This window comes from Garra rufa, chromosome 1 (assembly GCF_049309525.1).
Source record: "Garra rufa chromosome 1, GarRuf1.0, whole genome shotgun sequence".
Classification (NCBI taxonomy): Eukaryota; Metazoa; Chordata; class Actinopteri; order Cypriniformes; family Cyprinidae; genus Garra; species Garra rufa.
The window spans coordinates 41,193,791-41,212,390 of NC_133361.1; the positions used below are offsets into that span (position 1 = coordinate 41,193,791).

Sequence of the window (18,600 nt, forward strand, 5' to 3'; positions counted from 1 at the left end):
TTAATTACATTTATAACCCCTCTTACTTCCTCTTTCCTCCCTTTCTCCTTTCCCAAGCAAATAAGTGATTCACTTCTCCTCTCACAGATGTATTTCTTTTTCTCGATTCTTGTTTTAACACAGTTGGCCTTTGCCGCAGAGCCAACATTTCATCAGACCACATCTAGAGGTGTGCTTGCTCATAAAACCACTATTACCGTGTCTTCCTCAATAGTTTTCGCCCCATGCTGCGAATTGCTTTTTGTCTTCCTCGTAATGAATTTAGCCCGAGTTCACATTATTGCTTTGTGCAGAATGTGTAGCCTGATGTATTTTTCATTCCATCTATCTCCTCCTTTCATGCCGTCCTCAGAAACCGCCTTAGTGTGAGACATCTCCTCCTCGTCCTCAGCCAGAAGTCTAGAACTCCTCACAACATCAAAGAAAGCCGGAGAGAAGGAGAGCGGGAAGGAGGGGTCTGCCTTGTATCTGGGTTCTGATGGAGAAGACGGTGGAGGAGAGGGGGAGGGGCAAAAGCGATTGAGAGAGAGAGAGAGAGAGAGAGAGAGAAAGTCAGGTATGGAGGGAGGGAAACAACAGGATGAGAGAGGAACGAAGCCAACCAACCAGCTGAAAGAGAACGAGCGATCGGGGCTGTTTGAACGTGGCAGGGAGAAAAGGAGGGAGGAGGGAGAGAGAGAGAGAGAGAGAAAGAGAGAGAGCGAGGGTGAGATCGATTGTCAGAACCGAGGAAATAGAAGTGTTACTATTGCACGGCCACTGGAACGGTGTCTGCCCGCTGAGGATATGCATTGGCTCCCAGCGCTCACCGGCTCGCAGGACACGCTCTAAAATGTAATTTCCAAAGGCCTAATTGTTGCCGCGGTGATTTATTTTCCTCCATTTCATTTTCTTTCTTTCTTTTTTTGTTTTATCTGCCTTCTCTCTCTCCTCTCCTTCTCTTTTTTGTCGTTGTTGTATTTTCCCCCCCCGTTTTTTTACCAGCTGCTGGATTTTCCCCTTCTTTTATAACTGCTGTCATTCTCTCCATTTACAAAGGAGGGATCTACAAATAGAGGCAACCACAGCAAGACAGTAAGTGGGGCTTATTTCTCTTCATGCCTGTGCCGGGGGGATGCATGGAATGGGAGGCTGGTGAAAATGTGCGGAGGATGAGGGATGAATGGATCCTAAAAGGGGCCACAAGAGTAGACACTGGCTGGTGGTTTGCCATTCAAAGTTGAGCCATTCAGATCTGGAAATATGAGCTATTGGGAAACAGGCGACCCATGCATGATCTGGATCTGTTGTATAGAGTGAATGATGTGAGGTGATCAGACTGGGCTGGTGTTGCTTATTATCTGTAGTTTGGCTGCAGCAGGAGAATCTGATCTTCTGTTAAAGAGACAGGTTTGCTTAAACCGGGAGGTGCATGAAGCACAGACAGAATAGGTGAATACTGCAACAGCAGGTAGTAAGTTTTACTGGATATATATATTTGCATTGCTGTGAGAAGAAGAGATCATCGTAAATGACACAAATCTGTTCCTTGTGCAGAGTTTAATATATTTTCTCCTCTGTGTTTTAAAGGGAGAAGCCTGATATGCAGTATCCTGTCACTCCCTGAAACACACCCACTCACATACATTGGCATGCATTCAGACTTACTCACTGAGCAGTGCTAACGGACTGATCTGCGAGCGTGGCAGCTTTCTCATATGATTGCATCTCTTAAATGCCACAGCAGTTTTCTTTCCTGTTCACTGCCTTTTGTCTTTCTTTCTCGCAAGCATATGCAATGCATGACAGAATTTCTCTCATCAAATATTCACTCTTATTTTGTTTCAAATTTCATGTTGTTCTTTATTCTGTGGGGCACAAAAGGGTGAAATATTGAATATTATGCTGGTTGCTCTTTTCCCATGCAATTACAGTCAACTGAAGATTCAGAAATGCACAATTGGAGCATCATAATTGTGGTCCATACGACTAGTGCACTATATTATAAGTCTTATGAACCATGAAAAAGCCAAGGAGAGCTAGAGCGAATGTCTGTATTTTCCGTGAATAAGTTATTTTATGTTTTTGTCACACAGAGCTGTTATATAACTTTAGATTTTGCTAAATATTGCACCTATGACAGCCAACCCCTGTTATAATGCTTGTGTGTTCTTTATGAGGGTCAAAAGCTTCAGTATCCATTAAATGTATTTACGTGTGGAAATGATCATAGAAAAGAAAATTCATCTTAAAAATTTCTCCTTTTACTTTCCACGGAAGAGAGCACGTCATACCGGTTTGGAACAATGTGAGAGTGACAAAATGACAGGTTTTTCATTTTGAGTGGATTCTTTTTATATTATGTTTATCTGGTACATGCCTTTTATCCCAGATTAAAGGGATAAAAATTTAAATTGTGTCATTAATTACTCACCGTCATGTCGTTCCAAACCCATAAGACGTTTGTTCATCTTTAGAACTCAAATAAAGATATTTTTGATGAAATGCGAAAGCTTCTGACCTTGCATAGACAGCAACATAACTGACACGTTCAAGGCTCAGAAAGGTAGTAAGGACTTCGTTAAAATAGTCCATGTGACATCAGTGGTTCAACCGTAATGTTATAAAGTTAAGAGAATACTTTTTGTGTTCAAAGAAACAATAGCGACTTTTTTTTTTCCAACAATTTCTGCTCTTCCACGTCAGTGTTCATTCCTCCGCTTGAAAATAAGGTGCAGCGCATCACAGTTGTACGTCAGACTTGGGCTCCTGCATCAGCAGCACCACAAGCATGCGTCATGATACTTTTGTGAACCTGTGTCGAAGATTTTTGTTGAATGAAGTTATTGTTTTTGTTTTCTTCGTGTACACAAAGTCTTAAGGAAATCAAGGTTGAACCACTGGTGTCACATAACTTTTTTATTGATGTCCTTACTACATTTCTAGGCCTTGAACATTGTAGTTGCATTGCTGTCTATGCAGGGTCAGAAAGCTCTTGGATTTCATCAAAAATATCTTAATTCGTGTTCCGAAGAACAAAGATGAACGAAGGTCTTACGGGTTTGGAATGATGGGTTTTAAGTGAACTATCTCTTTAATATTTATTATAAAAAGTTGTGAATAGAAGTAGGATAGCTACTTTTCAGGTGATTCCCATAATCACACCATTCGCTACAGATTCTTTTCCGCCCACGGGCACACTGGTGCACAGACAACCCACTGAATGCCCCTTAAGTAGACAGCCAACTCCTCACCTCACAGGCTAGAAGTGGCTCACAAGTGATCCAACGAGCAAACATTCTCTCCTCTGCACGGTTGTGAAGAGATCTTGAGACTGTGGCAGTGTGTCTGCATGTGCTGTTACACTGCGAGTGTGTGTTGATTTGGTTTGGGACTGTCCCCTGCCATTATCTGCTGAATCTATTATTAGAAGCCTTTGTTTTTCGCATATATCCTCCTCTGATACATTGTCGGTGCTCAGAAGAGGGAAATTGTTGTACGTCTTTGCTGCGGTTACCCATAATTACATGATATATGTATTTCTAGCTAGTTATTGAGAAAAAAGAGGGAGAGAGAGAAAACAAGATGGGGAAGGGAAAAATAAGAAGTAATGAAGCCAAAGAGAAAGATCGGTGGCTAATTATTTCTACCAGCTGTTAAAAATGAAGATCATGTATGGCAGAGTATACAGAGTAAATATTTTCCAGTACAATAGTGAAAAAAAAACCCATTTAAATTAATGATACTTGTTTTAGAGGTGCTTTTACTTATTCACTGAGCATCATAAAATTTGGTTAAAAAATTCAAATTCTGTCATTATTTCTCACCCTCTGTAATTAATGACAGAATTTTAATTTTTGGGTGAACTATACCTTTAATACTCTAAATAATTTTCCAATAACTAAAATACTGATTAAGAACATGTTTTTTGCAGTGCAAAAGTATATATAGAGTTTATTTCCTCACAAACAAAATGTTGTTACAAAATGTTGTTGCTAATAAGATAAGAGAAACAAAAGCATTTAAATATGTTTTCCTGGCACAGATATTGGGGCAAAATGGTGTTGCCAACATTGCATGTAATAAGACATTTCTTCCTCAGTCACACGCTGTCACAACTGTCACACGCTCTCTTTTCCCACACTCTCTCTCTCTCCGTCTTCCCTCTAAACACACACACATACACACAGCGTCTCTCCGGTGTAGTGTGAGTGTGTTTGCTTCGGGGGGATATGAGAAAGGATGACAGAGTGGATAATCAGACAAAGGCACACAAAGAGAGTTAAAATTAGCCACATTGAACGGGCCATTGATAAATTGGGAAACTAGAACGCCACTGACACCCTTCTACTCAATGCTCTGGAAAACCCAGCCTCTCTCCCCTTATTTGCATTGCCCCATGCATATCATGGATACACATGGATGTATGTGTATCCACAGAGTAGGGATGTCCAAAACCACTTATCTAGTGTGATATATATTATTATATATTTAGGCTACATTTGTACTAATTTTCAATTCATTTTAAAAATGATCTCTGTCCACACTACACAACTGAAAACACGTCACATGACCATTCATGCAGGTACAACCATAGATATGTATAGGTAGATGTCCAATTATTTAGATGGCGGAGCATTCGAGCATTCGAATGGGAAATCTACCTGTACATATTTATGGGTACAACAGTGAGCATGTTATTATTTACAATGTGAAACCAAGGATATGCAGAGCGAATGTGGGCACCCACACCATCATTTTCAAAATTGTCCTATTTGGTCTGTTTACACTGAAATGCAACCCCAGAGTTTTTAAACTGAAACATTGCAGCATTACTGTCAGCAGTACTGCCATCTTAAAAGTAGGGGTGTGAATCTTTGCTGGTTTCACGATTCAATTTAATTAAGATTTTAATTATTAATTAAATATCACGATGCATCACATTCTCAGTTTTCGATATTACTGCACATGGCTACATTTTCATATACATTTTATATCAAATTTATTTTGTGCAAAATATACTTTATTTTTTATATTATGTGAGCAGGCTTTTATTTAAAACAATTACTTATTTAAAATAAGTGTTCTTTAAGTATCCCAAAGTTCACAGACAATAGTTATTGTTTTTTCTTTTTCCCTCAGCATTACTGCTGTTTGATTATTACTGATGAAATCATAGACAGTGGCAGCTTTAACAGGCTGCATTCAAACTGATCCACAGATCTATTTCGATATATCAGATGTTTTGTCCTGCTCTGAAAACATAACTGACTGTGTGTACATCAGTTTCGTATAAAAGTATTCGCAAATGCAAGTGCAGTTAACTGCAGCCGCAATTGAGCTTTAGGACAGTGAAATGCAATAAAGCCTTGCGTGTCTCTAGCACAAACACGTGCCATATGCGGGGGGGGGGGGGAACAAGCTCAGAATCGTTGAAGAGAGAATCGCTATGCATCGGAGAATCGATTTTTCCCCCACTCCTATAAACGTTGCCTAAAACGGGGTCTGCATTGTTTTTGAAAGAGTCCATTTTCGAGGGCCAAAAACGTCGGAGTAGTGTAAACGTCAGGCGTAACAGTATCAAAAGTTATGCGTTTTCAAAAGAATATGCACTAGTGTAAATAGAGCCTAAAACGTTTTTTGAAAGTCTCGGTTTTCGAGGGTTGAAAACGCCGGAGTAGTGTAATGTTTAAAATGAAAATGCATTAGTTTAAATGCAGCCTAAAACAGGCAGCATTTTCGAAAGTCTTTGTTTTCAAGGTTCAAAAAACGCCGGAGTAGTGTAAACGGCATCCCTAACTGTAGCAAAAGTTATGCGTTTTAAAACGAAAATGCAAATGCACTAGTGTAAAAAAGTAAAGTAAAAAAAAATGTATTGCAGTATTTGTTGCACCCCAAGGAATAAGTAAATCTTATTATAGTTACTTCTAAGATATCCATGATGCCGTATGCAGCCTGACTGGTAATATAACGTGTTTTTGGTTGTGTAGTGTAGACAGAGATCGACTCTGAAACGCAGTGAAAACGCCAGTAAATACAAGGATCGTTTTCTTTTTTTAAACGCTGTTTTAACTAAAACACACTAATGTAAACAGGGCCTTAGTCATGTGATGGCATTTCAGGAGTCTTCAGGAATCTTCAGTGTCACATGATCCTTCAGAAATCATTCTAATATGCTAAAAATATTTGTCCAGTTATTTCATATTTGTGTTTATTGCCTCTTCCACGTCTTCGTTTAGAGACGGTGCTGCCATGTGTGTGTACTGCCGCCCTCTTTGTAGTTCAAACACTTCTCTCTCATTACGCTTAGCAGAAAGATCTCCTGCAACGCATCCTCACACTTGTAACAGTAAATGAGGAGAAATGTTCTCATTTCACACCATTTCAGCAGGCTTAGATAAATGATCACACACTCACATAAAATCCACTGCAGGCGTGGACAACCTGACAACTACCACGCAGAACAATTGTGATCAGTGTAGTCTGATCATTGTTCTTCTCACACTGTCTTATGAAATGAGTAGATACCAGTGTGGCATTTAACAAACATTTCCAACCTGAGCGTTTTCTAATAACACATTTGCCTGTCTAAGATAATGAATCCAGGCAGTGGGCGCTACCTGGCCAGCATGGATCGATACCAATGGATCTGTTTAAATTAGGCCAGTGTGGAGGCCTGATATGGTGCTCACTGTTTCATTCCTGTTCATTTTACTCAAGTCCTATCGGCTTATGTTTGTTCTCTGTTCCAGCCTGACTTTTTTTTTTGCTGTTCCTGACCACTTTCCCACTTCCTCGTCCACTCTTTATGCACTTTACTTCTTCGTCCCCTGTACAGTCAGTGAGTTTTTCCTTGCCCTCTTGTCCTTTTCTCCCTCTCTGTGTGTTTGCCCAACAGTTGAAGATGGTGAATCTCTCCCTCCTCTAATATTTACTGTGTAGGCTCTTGGGGAGGATAGTTCAAGCTTTCGGGATTTATCCCAGCCGTTTTACGCACTTCCGCTCACGTTTTTTTCTCGCTCTCTCATTCTGCTCGCGGTAAAGGACTGATCTGGGACAGACGGTCTCCCTTGCGCTCTGGCCTACTTCAGCTCTGTCCTTTCTCTCTCACCTCCCCAAACTCTCTCTTTCCTCTTTTCCACTTTCCATCTGCTGCTCCCTCTTTTGCCCTGAGTGTGTCTCTCTTTGGCATAAGGGATGAGGACTAGTGTTGGGGAAAGTTACTTGTGAAACTAAAACATGACAATGTTACAAGAAGTTATTACATTGTTACTTTTGTCTAACTTTTTCTCACTGACAGCTCTTTCTTCACCAAAGTAGAAGTGCTCTGCTTGACTTACAGATGTTTTTTTTTTCTTTTTAACATTAAAAATGCTTTTTATTGTGTCATTGGACAAGTGTTTCTCTGCTGACACATTTGATGTCACATGCAGGCTGTACTGTGAAAAGTGCACATTGATTGTCATGACAACAGCAAGGTTTTTGGTGGCCATACCTGCGGGCTCAAGGACAGAGTAGATCCACTGCTCTGAGGCATCACCCAAAAACAGAGTTCAACTGGATTTCTCTTAAGCACAAAGCTTTATTTTCGTTTAGTAGCAGCATTTGAAGTTTTTTGTAACACAGATCTCACTGTGGATTGAAAGGAACTGTGCCAAGCCTGGTGCATCAGCAAGTACATTTACATGCACATTAAAAGCTCATCTTCTAACTAAAAGAATGTCTTTTTAAGACATTGTTTGAACACATTACTTCTAAAACTGCACCAGTTCATTTTTGCAAACATACTACAAATCTGATAATTGTCCATTAAAGGGTTAGGTCACCCAAAAATAAAAACAAATCTGTCATTAATTACTCACCCTTATGTCATTCCAACCAGTAAGACCTTCAGAACACAAACATATATTTTTGATAAAATCCGAGACCCTGCATAGACAGCAACGCAACTATCACGTTCAATGCCCATAAAGGTAGTAAGAATATTAATATGGTCCATGTGACATCAGTGGTTCAACTGTAATTTTATGCAGCTATGAGAATACTTTTTGAACTAAGGTCTTACAGGTTTGAAATGACATGAGGGTCAGTAATTAATGACCGAAGTTTCATTTTTGGGTGAACTTTCATTTTTCATGGCATTTGAATTTTTTTAGTCTCTAAAATCAAATTCAGTTGGGTCCAATGTTTTGAACCCAACATTTTTTCAACGTATCTTCTTTTGTTTTCTGCAGAAGAAGGAAAGGGTTTGAAACGGCACAAGGATGAACAAATGATGACAGAATTAACTTTTTTTTTTTGTGAACTATTCCTTCAAATTTAATTTGCAAAAGGTTTTCAGTTCTATGTGTGAGTAAATAATTATTAGAAATTTATTTGGAATATAATAACTCTGGTTTCTGTTATTTAGAATTGGATGCTACTATGCTGTTGTCTGACATTGTTTTAGTGCCTTGTTAAAAACTAAAAAAAAAAATGAATGTTTCGAGAATGCAGTTGGAATGTTTCCAGAATGAAGTTGAAATGTTTCGAGAATGATGTCGAAATGTTTGGTTTCGAGAATGAAGTCGAAATGTTTCGAGAATAAAAAGTAGATTTGTTTAGAGAATAAAAAGGTAGAATAGTTTCGAGAATAAAAAAGTAGAATTGTTTCGAGAATAGAAAGGTAGAATTGTTTCGAGAATGAAGTCAAAATGTTTTGAGAATGAAGTCGAAATGTTTCGAGAATAAAAAAGTAGAATTGTTTCGAGAATAGAAAGGTAGAATTGTTTCGAGAATGAAGTCGAAATGTTTTGAGAATGAAGTCGAAATGTTTCGAGAATAAAGAAGTTGAATTGTTTCAAGAATGAAGTCGAAATGTTTGGTTTCGAGAAAAATTCGAAATGTTTCGAGAATGAAGTCGAAATGTTTCGAGAATGAAGTCGAAATGTTTCGAGAATAAAAAAGTAGAATTGTTTCGAGAATGAAGTTGAAATGTTTTGAGAATAAAAAAAGTAAAATTGTTTCGAGAATAAAAAGGTAGAATTGTTTCGAGAATGAATTAAATTAAAGTTATAACCTAATATTTTGAGAGTGTAGCCTTGGCATGCAAATGGCCTGGATTGGGAGCACCAAGAGAAGTTGCCAGGCAGGGATGGAAATTAGCACCCGCCACAGGCCACCGGAATTTATTTGAATATATTAGCAGAGTATTAGCAGAAATCATACCATGTGTTAAACTCGCAGGGACAGTATGCTCGGATTTAATATTTCACGTCTTCGATTGCATTCATTAGGCCTATTTGTAGTGCACCAGCCACCCAATAATAGCAGTAAGCTTTGTGTTTTTGACACTTTTAATATAAAAAAAAATCTCAGGTTTCAAAATTTGTCAGTTTTACAGTGAAATGCAAACAATGTGTCTTGCAAAAAATGTGTTTTTTATGCTCTTTAATGTGATGGGACAGATCACTGTATTCATGTGAATCAATTGTCTTTTCAATTTACAATGAAAAATTAGTTTCATTAAATTATACTGTTTTCTTTGTGAAAATTCCACCACCTACTCCACAAAAATGTTTGTGGCATTTAATTTTTCATTCTTAACATGTATTTGAAACGACAATAAAATGTTTTAAAGGTTGAAGTGGACTCCAACTCGTTAACATAAGTTATATTGTTGTTTTTTCTGGGGTATATAAGTGACTATTCACAAGCTGTTTTATTCATGGTATAATACAGTAAATAATTGGAAATAATATTTAACATCTTTCATTCATTATTTGTAGCGTGCCAGCCACCCACTAATCGCAATAATTTTGACTTTATTCTCAACATTTCTACTTTTTTCTTGCAACACTTTGACTTTATTCACATAATTTTGAATTTATTCTCCAAACATTTCGACTTAATTCTGATCATTTTGAATTGGCATTTGAATTGGCATTAATTCTTAAATTCGAAATATTTTGACTTTATTCTCAAAATAGTTTGACTTCATTCTTGAAATATTTCAATTTTATTCTCATTGTATTTCGACTTTCGTAATCGTAGAATCGTAGTTTTTTTTTCCTTAATTGACTTCCTGGGTCAACTATCTTTACCAAAAGACAATGCTTGTCGATCAACGTTATTTGCCGGTAAATAACATGACAATGCTGGTCCACCATCTAGATCACCAAACCACGACTATGTTGTTTTAAAGTGCCCCTAATATGCCATTTTTAAGGTTCTAATGTTGTTTTGGGAGTCTCCTGCAATAGGTTTTGCAAGGTCAAACAACGCTTTTGTTTTCTCAAAATATGCATTTAATTAGGGGTGTAACGATATGCCTAGGTCACGATACGGTACGTATCACGATATTGGGTTCACGATACGATACGTATCACGATATTTTGAACAAAAGTTAAAACATGAAACTGAAAATCAAACAACAGATAAAAAAATAAAAAATCAATAGCTTTCTTAGTTTTACATACAAGGTCACATTTTAAGGTTTAATAAAAACCTGTATTAAAATTAACAACTGAATAGGTCTGTCTGTCACTGATATTTTATTTATTTTTTTTTATTTAACATAAGATTGTCAAGATGTCAAATTCTTTAAACCTGCTATCAATGCAAGATTCTATGTGTGTGCCAAACAGAGTCCTACCCGACGGGTGAACCGCTAAAACTGACGTAACGGGTGGAATAATATTTATCTGTCAGGTGCAGTGCGGGTGACATGCACGGGTATTTGCTCTTTGGACTCAATCCGGTACACGCTGACGCTGCTCTCAAACGGTCCCGTTTTGTGTTCACGCTGTCTGAAGACCGTTTAAAAGCCCTTTCACATGGACGCGTCAAGCGGTGGAATCTCTCCGCGGCTGCCTCTTTCTCTCAAAGTGAAAGTGTTTTGCGGTCGAGCTGGTGTTCGCGACACGGTCTCGGGGTAAACGTAGTTGCAAACAACAAGGTCTCGTTTTACTTAACAAAAACAAAATAAATGAAACGTAATAAAAAAAAACTATATGTGTTATTTGCTATTTGTGATTTTATGGGACAATGACTAGCGTAGTTTTCATATCAGACACAGTTTACTATGACATTTTACACATAAGTGTATTTTTACCTGCGCAGGCTATACACGCATTTTCTGGATTTTTTCCCCCTGCCTTTCTCCGTATTTTATGGATCATACAGCCCCATTATAGCCTATTTTAAATGATCTTGATCATGTTTTCAACACTCCGACATGCGCTCAGTGAAATGTGCTTTTGGTTGTAAATAGTTATCTGTGCGGTAACTGGTTAAATCGTGGCTGCTGCTCATAAAACGATTACAATATCTTCGGAGGTTCCTGTCGCTAAGAGCCATAAAAGCTTTAAGATGTTTGTTTCAATGTGTGACTCGAAAAGCGGGTGAGTCTGAAGTACGGATCTTTTAATTTCCCACTCCGTGTTAATAACATGCACCGTGACTGTAATAATGTTTTGTCTGTAATTTTTTTTCTACCGTCGTACTGTAGCGTGATTGTGAAACCAAAATGCTGTCGGACGGGAAGACAGGGTATCTTTAATTTCAGTTTCAGCCGAACTCATGTTGCTCTGCAGAATCAGATGCAGAAATCATTTGAGCTGAATATTAGTAATGGAAGCACAAGCAGCGCTGTTGCAGAGTACGAGACGTCGGCAGCTCAACCAATAGGATTAGACTGTCGTCATATCGTAAATGTATCGTCATCACTCTACGATACATATCGTAACATTTTTGCATCGCGAAATATCGTACCACGAAATATCGTTACATCCCTACATTTAATATCATCTCATTTATGGCGATTCTCAAAGGATTTGTTTAGTGCAGTTTAGGGATGCTCATATTGACCGTTTAACCGTTAACCGTCCATAAGAATTTTAACCGATTATTACTATCAGTTAAACGGTTTAAAAGGTTTTTTTTATATATAGTTTTTTTTTTACGTTTGCAGCATGGTGAAAGAAAAAATAATGCTATATGTAAGTTATCTGTTTACTCACAGGCTCGTGTGGACACGTGCAGTGTGGCTGTACAGGCATATTTCGCTGAGCAAACACCTGCTTCACCTTCACTTAGTTAACTGATGTAGTATATGCAACACAATGGCAAGTGGCGATATTGGGTTATCAGAGAGTGAATCCGTGAGTGAATGTATTCAAATTCTGAATGGAATATAGTCTAGAAAGTGCGCAATAGGCGCGCCCGTCATTTACTGTTCATCGCAATCCCACAAAGTTAATAAAAAGTAATAAAATAACCTTTACACTGCACATTTAATCTCTTATTTACATCATGTCTACACTTTCTTTGTTTTAATGAGAGAGTTCGCGAACGTGTAGAATTCAGAAGAACTGAAACCGGCACTTTGGGTGGTGAATGGATTGTAATTTAGCCGCCTCCGATTGGCCACAGCGATCATCAAATGTCTGTGATTGGCTATTGCTGAATGCTGTAAAAACACGCGTCTCCACACCATATGACAGTGGATGAGAACTCCCGGACCGCAAATTGAAAGGTTTTTTGTGATGGTGTTTTTGTCGCGGATCTAACAGTTAACAGGCAGCGTTCCAGTTTATCCGTACAGCATGTTGACATGTTAAAAACTAGTTTTGTTGCTCTGTATGCTGCTGTTTGCACGTTGAAATAAAACATTTGCTTTTATTTTTATGTATCACAGATACTCGTGCATTCTATTTTTAAACTAATTTATTATTCTAATTTTATCAGTTAACGGTTAATGTTCGAATAACGAGCAGCGGTTGTCGGTCAGGAAAATTAACCGAAATGAGCATCCCTAGTGCAGTTCAAAAGTCTTTCTAAACCCCTTCTTTCCATGAGCCTTCTCTGTTCTGATTGGTCAGATGGCCCAGCCTGTTGTTATGTCTGTAGTCAGAAACGGCACGACTGTTTTCATAGTTCTGCATTTTGAATGCTGAATAGGAAATATAAACATTTATTATTTATCATACTTACAGGTTTCGATTCAGTAGAGCTAGCTGGTCCAAATAAACTGGGTACTGAGCCATCTTTCAAAAGGAAGTGTTTTGTGAATCCTGCTGTGAACTCACCCAGATTAGAGATGCAGTCATCAGTAAAATTACGTGTTTGAAGGCGGGTCAAGTTGTTAGTGGCCGGCCAACGTAGCATAGGTGGGCATTATACAAATGTGTTACACCATGACGTGTAACCGTCAAGTAAGTGTGATTTTAATTAATAACGACTCAGTCAGGCTCTGCTTAGAGTCGATTCTTTTATTTTCTGAGACAATAACTATATTTATCGTGCACTTTCGGCTTTACAGATTGTTTGCATTAAAATACAGCTACATTACACACTGCATGGAAGTCAGTATTGGAAATGGCATAACAGGGGCACATTAAGCTGGTCTTTTCAGTAGAGAAGTTTGATGTTGTTTAATAGTTTTTGACTGCTGAAGTGTTATATAGGGACAGGTGTCATGCACTTTGGTCATATCTGGAGCTGGAGTGTTGTGCCAAAGCCCCTTGCACTGACAGAGCTCTTTCCCCTTGTGACTCATGAAAGACCCAAACACAAGTCCTGCTGTTGAGATTGGTCTAGCACTTTGGAAACTCAAACAGAGCCAGCGTGAGATGGTGTCTGCATCGGTGTGAGCATAGGGCATTGGGGTGTTTCTCACAGCAGTGGTTGAGCGTGTGCATGCACGTAAGTAGAACAGAATCCCGTTGTTGAATCTCAGAGGACAGCATCACTTTCTGTTCCTCTCTTTTTTTTCTTTCAGTCACTCACTCTTGATCCCCCCCTCTTGCTTCACTGCAAAGATGCAAGAAAAATACGGTTGCAGTAATGCAATTGCATGCTGCCGTTCCCCTTCCTTCCTGCTCGCTGCATGAGGATACGCTCATTCATGCCAATTGATCTGAGTGATTGGCCGGAGTCTCCTGCACTTCTGTGGACCGGATCCCAGTGTATTAGTGCTAATTGCACCATTGAGAGGGAAAGAGGGATGCAGCAAAAGAGGGGGAGTGGGGCATGAATTTTCCCAGCAGTCACCAGTGCATCATCAAAGTAGAGCTATTTTTAGACTCAGAAGCAGTGGTGGTGAGTCGGTTGGCCCAGAACAGCAGTTTTAAACTGCCGTGGCAGTGCATTACGCCCCATATTGACTTTTCTACGGACGGTTTCGCTGCTTATGCACATTTATTAAGTGTCGATGTTCAGGTTCAGTAAGATGACTCTTAGGAGTATATGTAACACTTTATATCAGCTTCATAAAATTACAGTTGAACCATGGACCATTTTGGCGATGTCCTTTCTGGACATGGTAGCTGTGTTGCTGTCTATGCAGGGTCAGAAATCTCTCGGTTTTAATCAAAGATGTTAAATATTATTTGGGCTCCGAAGATGAACGGGTTTGGAACAACATGAGAGAGAGTAATGACAGAATTTTCCTTTTTGGGTGAACTATCCCTTTAAGTAAGATGTCCTACAAGACAAATTATTCAAATTGCGAAAAGTTGAATGATGGATGCATAACATTTCCTGCTAAATCAAGCCACAAAGTTCTGAATCAGTGACTTGAGCTAAGGCAAGAATGTTTTGAAGACTTTTTTTGTACTGTATTTGATTTGATTTCTTGGAAATAAATAATTAAAGTTAAAAATAATAAATAATAAAACCAATTAAAACCTTTTAAATAATTTTAAATGTAGCTGCAAGCAGCAATATGAAAAAATACATTATTTAGCAACAAGCTAAATCAATGATTTAAAAAATCATTTTTGGCAATTTCAGGTAACTTACCATAGAAATATTATGTTTTCTATTTGTGATTAATTATTTTTTGATAATTATTGACCTAGAGAGTCCAGATAACTGTACTGCAGTGTTTTTTTTCCAGATTGAGCAAAAATGGTTCGCAAAAGTTTTAACTTTTTCTCAATCATTTAACAAACGATTTGACTGACAGTTGTGGTTCTAGAGGATTTGGAGTTCTATCCCATATGGAGTTCATATCACATGCATGTGTGAAAAAACGCACAATGTGTAATCGTTAAGGTTCGTCCTCTCAGTGGGCAATTTCTTTAAAAAATTTTTACAGACCTTTGGGGAGTCAAACTGGCCCAACGAGTTTTGTTCCGATCAGTCTCTGTTAACCTAATAGGTGCTCAAACTTCATCGGCCAATGTGGGCCATGTTTTTTTTGAGATACATGAATGTCCTTAGAGACACTTGTGGTACTTTGGACCAAAACCGTGCACACTCATTTTTGTGTTGATAGGACAGATGGTTGCGTAGGTATAGGTATAACGCCACCAAGTGACCAAGCTCTGCGATTTTTGTCCTGTGACCTCAGACTGATCTCTTACATGAGCGTTCTGAGTTTGGGGAAGATATCTTATTCTGTTCAAGGGTTATCAGAATCAGAATCAGAATGAATCAGAATCAGAATGAGCTTTTATTGCCAGGTATGTTTGCACATACTAGGAATTTGTTTTTGTGACAGAGCTCCACAGTGCTACAGAAAGACAGTGACAAGACGATACATATTATAAAAAGAACAATATAGAGGTATACAAGACAGACAATGTGCAAAAATAGCAAAGACATTTGAATGGAGTAAGTATGTGCTTTAAATAAATAACGGAAAAAAGAATAAAGAATGTATAGTGTTGTATGTTCCACGATCAAGTGTTCATGAGATGGATTGCCTGAGGAAAGAAACTGTTTCGGTGTCTGGTCGTTCTAGTGCTCAGTGCTCTGTAGCGCCGACCGGATGGTAACAGTTCAAAAAGTGAGTGTGCTGGATGTGAGGGGTCCAGAGTAATTTTGGCAGCCCTTTTTCGTACTCTGGATAAGTACAGATCTTGAAGGGTAGGGAGGGTTGTACCAATGATTCGCTCAGCAGTCCGGACTATCCGACGTAGTCTTCTGAGATCAGAATTTGTAGCTGAGCTGAACCAGATGGTAATTGAAGTGCAGAGGACGGATTCAATGATGGCAGAGTAAAACTGTTTCAGCAGTTCCTGTGGCAGGTTGAGTTTCCTCAGCTGGCGGAGGAAGTACAGCCTCTGCTGGGCCTTTTTCACAATGGAGTCTATGTGAATGTCCCACTTCAGGTCCTGAGAGATGGTATTTCCAAGGAACCTGAATGACTCCACTGTGTTTACAGTGCTGTTCATGATGGTGAGTGGGGGGAGAGCAGGGGGGGTTTTCCTGAAGTCTATGATCATCTCCACAGTTTTGAGCGTATTCAGCTCCAGGTTGTTATGACTGCACCAGACAGCCAGCTCTTTTACCTCCTGTCTGTAAGCAGACTCGTCACCGTCCTGAATGAGGCCGATAAGTGTGGTGTCGTCTGCAAACTTCAGGAGCTTGACAGAGGGGTCTTTGGAGGTACAGTCATTAGTATACAGGGAGAAGAGCAGTGGGGAGAGGACACAACCCTGAGGGGCGCCAGTGCTGATAGTCCGGGTGCTGGATGAGAATTTTCCCAGCCTCACTAGCTGCTGTCTGTCTGTCAGGAAGCTGTTGATCCACTGACAGACTGATGTGGGCACAGAGAGCTGAGTTAGTTTGGGCAGGAGGAGGTTTGGGATGATAGTGTTGAAGGCTGAACTGAAGTCCACAAACAGGATCCTCGCGTAAGTCCCTGATTTGTCCAGATGCTGCAGTATGAAATGTAGACTCATGTTCACTGCATCGTCTACAGACCTGTTTGCACGATAAGCAAACTGCAGGGGGTCCAGTAAGGGTCCGGTGATGTCCTTCAGATAAGCCAGAACCAGTTTCTCAAACGACTTCATGACGACAGATGTTAGCGCCACAGGTCTGTAGTCGTTAAGTCCTGTTATTTTGGGTTTCTTTGGAATGGGGATGATTTCAGAACGTTTGAGAGAGGCGGGGACTTCACACAACTCCAAAGACCTATTGAAGATCTGTGAGAAAATGGGTGCCAGCTGATCTGCACAGGTTTTCAGACAGGCTGGTGTGACACCGTCAGGGCCTGGTGCCTTTCTTCTTTTGTTCTTTTTGAAGACCTTGCGTACCTCATCTTCACTGATTTGAATGGGAGTTGCAGGAGTGGGGGAGAGGGGTGATGTTGGAGGTGTAAATGGTGTCTTTTCAAACCGACAATAGAACTCGTTCAGATCGTCTGCCAGTTGCTGATTCTGCAAAGTGCTGGGGGATGATGTCTTGTAATTGGTGATTTGTTTTAGACCTTTCCACACTGATGAAGAGTCACTGGAATGAAATTGGTTCCTTATCTTTTCGGAATAATTTCTCTTTGCCACTTTGATCTCCTTTTCCAGTGTGTATTTGGCCTCTTTATACAAGACTTTGTCCCCTTTCCTGTAAGCATCATCTTTGACATGACGAAGCTGTCTGAGTTTTGCAGTGAACCATGGTTTGTCGTTGTTGTAAGTTAAGCGAGTCCTGGTAGGAATGCATAAATCCTCACAGAAACTGATATATGAAGTAACAGTCTCTGTAAGCTCGTCCAGATCAGTAGCAGCAGCTTCAAAAACACTCCAATCAGTACATTCGAAACAGGCTTGTAAAGCCCGCTCTGTTTCGATGGTCCATCTCTTTACAGACTTTGCTACAGGTTTAGCAGATTTAAGTTTTTGCCTGTAGGTTGGTATAAGATGAACCAGGCAGTGATCAGAAAGTCCCAAAGCTGCCCGTGAGACAGAGTGATATGCATTCCTTATTGTGGTGTAACAGTGGTCCAATATATTTCTATCTCTGGTCGGACATGTGATGTGCTGTCTGTATTTTGGCAGTTCACGGGAGAGATTTGCTCTATTAAAATCCCCAAGAATGATTAAAACAGAGTCCGGGTGTTGTTGTTCTGTCTCTGTGATGTGATCAGCGAGTTTCTGTAACGCCAGGCTCACGTGCGCTTGCGGTGGAATGTACACACTCACGAGAATGAACGAGCAAAACTCTCGCGGCGAATAGAACGGCTTACAGTTTATGAAAAGCGCTTCAACATCAGAACAGCATATTTTCTTTAACACTGTTACATCTGTACACCACCTCTCATTGATGTAAAAGCACGTCCCGCCGCCGCGCGATTTCCCCGTCGATTCTGCGTCGCGGTCTCCTCTGAACAGCTGATATCCCGGGAGATGAATCGCGCTGTCCGGTATAGCCGCGTTCAGCCAGGTTTCCGTGAAACACAGAGCAGCAGAGTGTGAGAAGTCCTTATTTGTCCGGGAGAGCAGAAGGAGTTCGTCCGTTTTGTTTGGTAGAGACCGGAGATTTGCCAAATGTATGCCTGGCAGTGTCATCCTGAATCCACGCTGACGAAGCTTCACGAGCGCGCCGGCGCGCTTCCCCCGCGTCCTGCGCGTCCTGCGCGTCCTGAAGCCTTTGGTAAGCGCCGCCGCTCCGCCAACTATGATGTTGAGCAAAACGTCCGAATAATCAAAAACCGGTAGGAGATTTTGTGGTATGTTCTGCCTAATGTTTAGCAGTTCATCCCTTGTAAAACTGATCGTGTTTGCAAAACAAAAAACAGGAAAAACGAACAAAAACACAAAAACAACTGGAGAGCTAAGCACAGAGGCTGCCATTCGCGGCGCCATCTTGTCATGGATATAGGCATTTTACTAAAAGTGGCCCGACCCTTTTGAA

At 39.9% G+C, this 18,600-nt stretch overlaps 1 protein-coding gene across 1 annotated transcript in view; it reads left to right on the forward strand.

Annotated features, from left to right (window-relative positions):
- Window positions 1–594: 594 nt before the first annotated feature.
- The window catches only part of shank1 (SH3 and multiple ankyrin repeat domains 1), a 172,155-nt gene continuing 154,149 nt past the window's right edge, over window positions 595–18,600 (forward strand). Inside the window, exon 1 of the mRNA XM_073840746.1 lies at window positions 595–1,074. The gene's annotated coding sequence lies outside the window, so the exon portion shown is untranslated. The remainder of the gene's footprint in view (window positions 1,075–18,600) is intronic.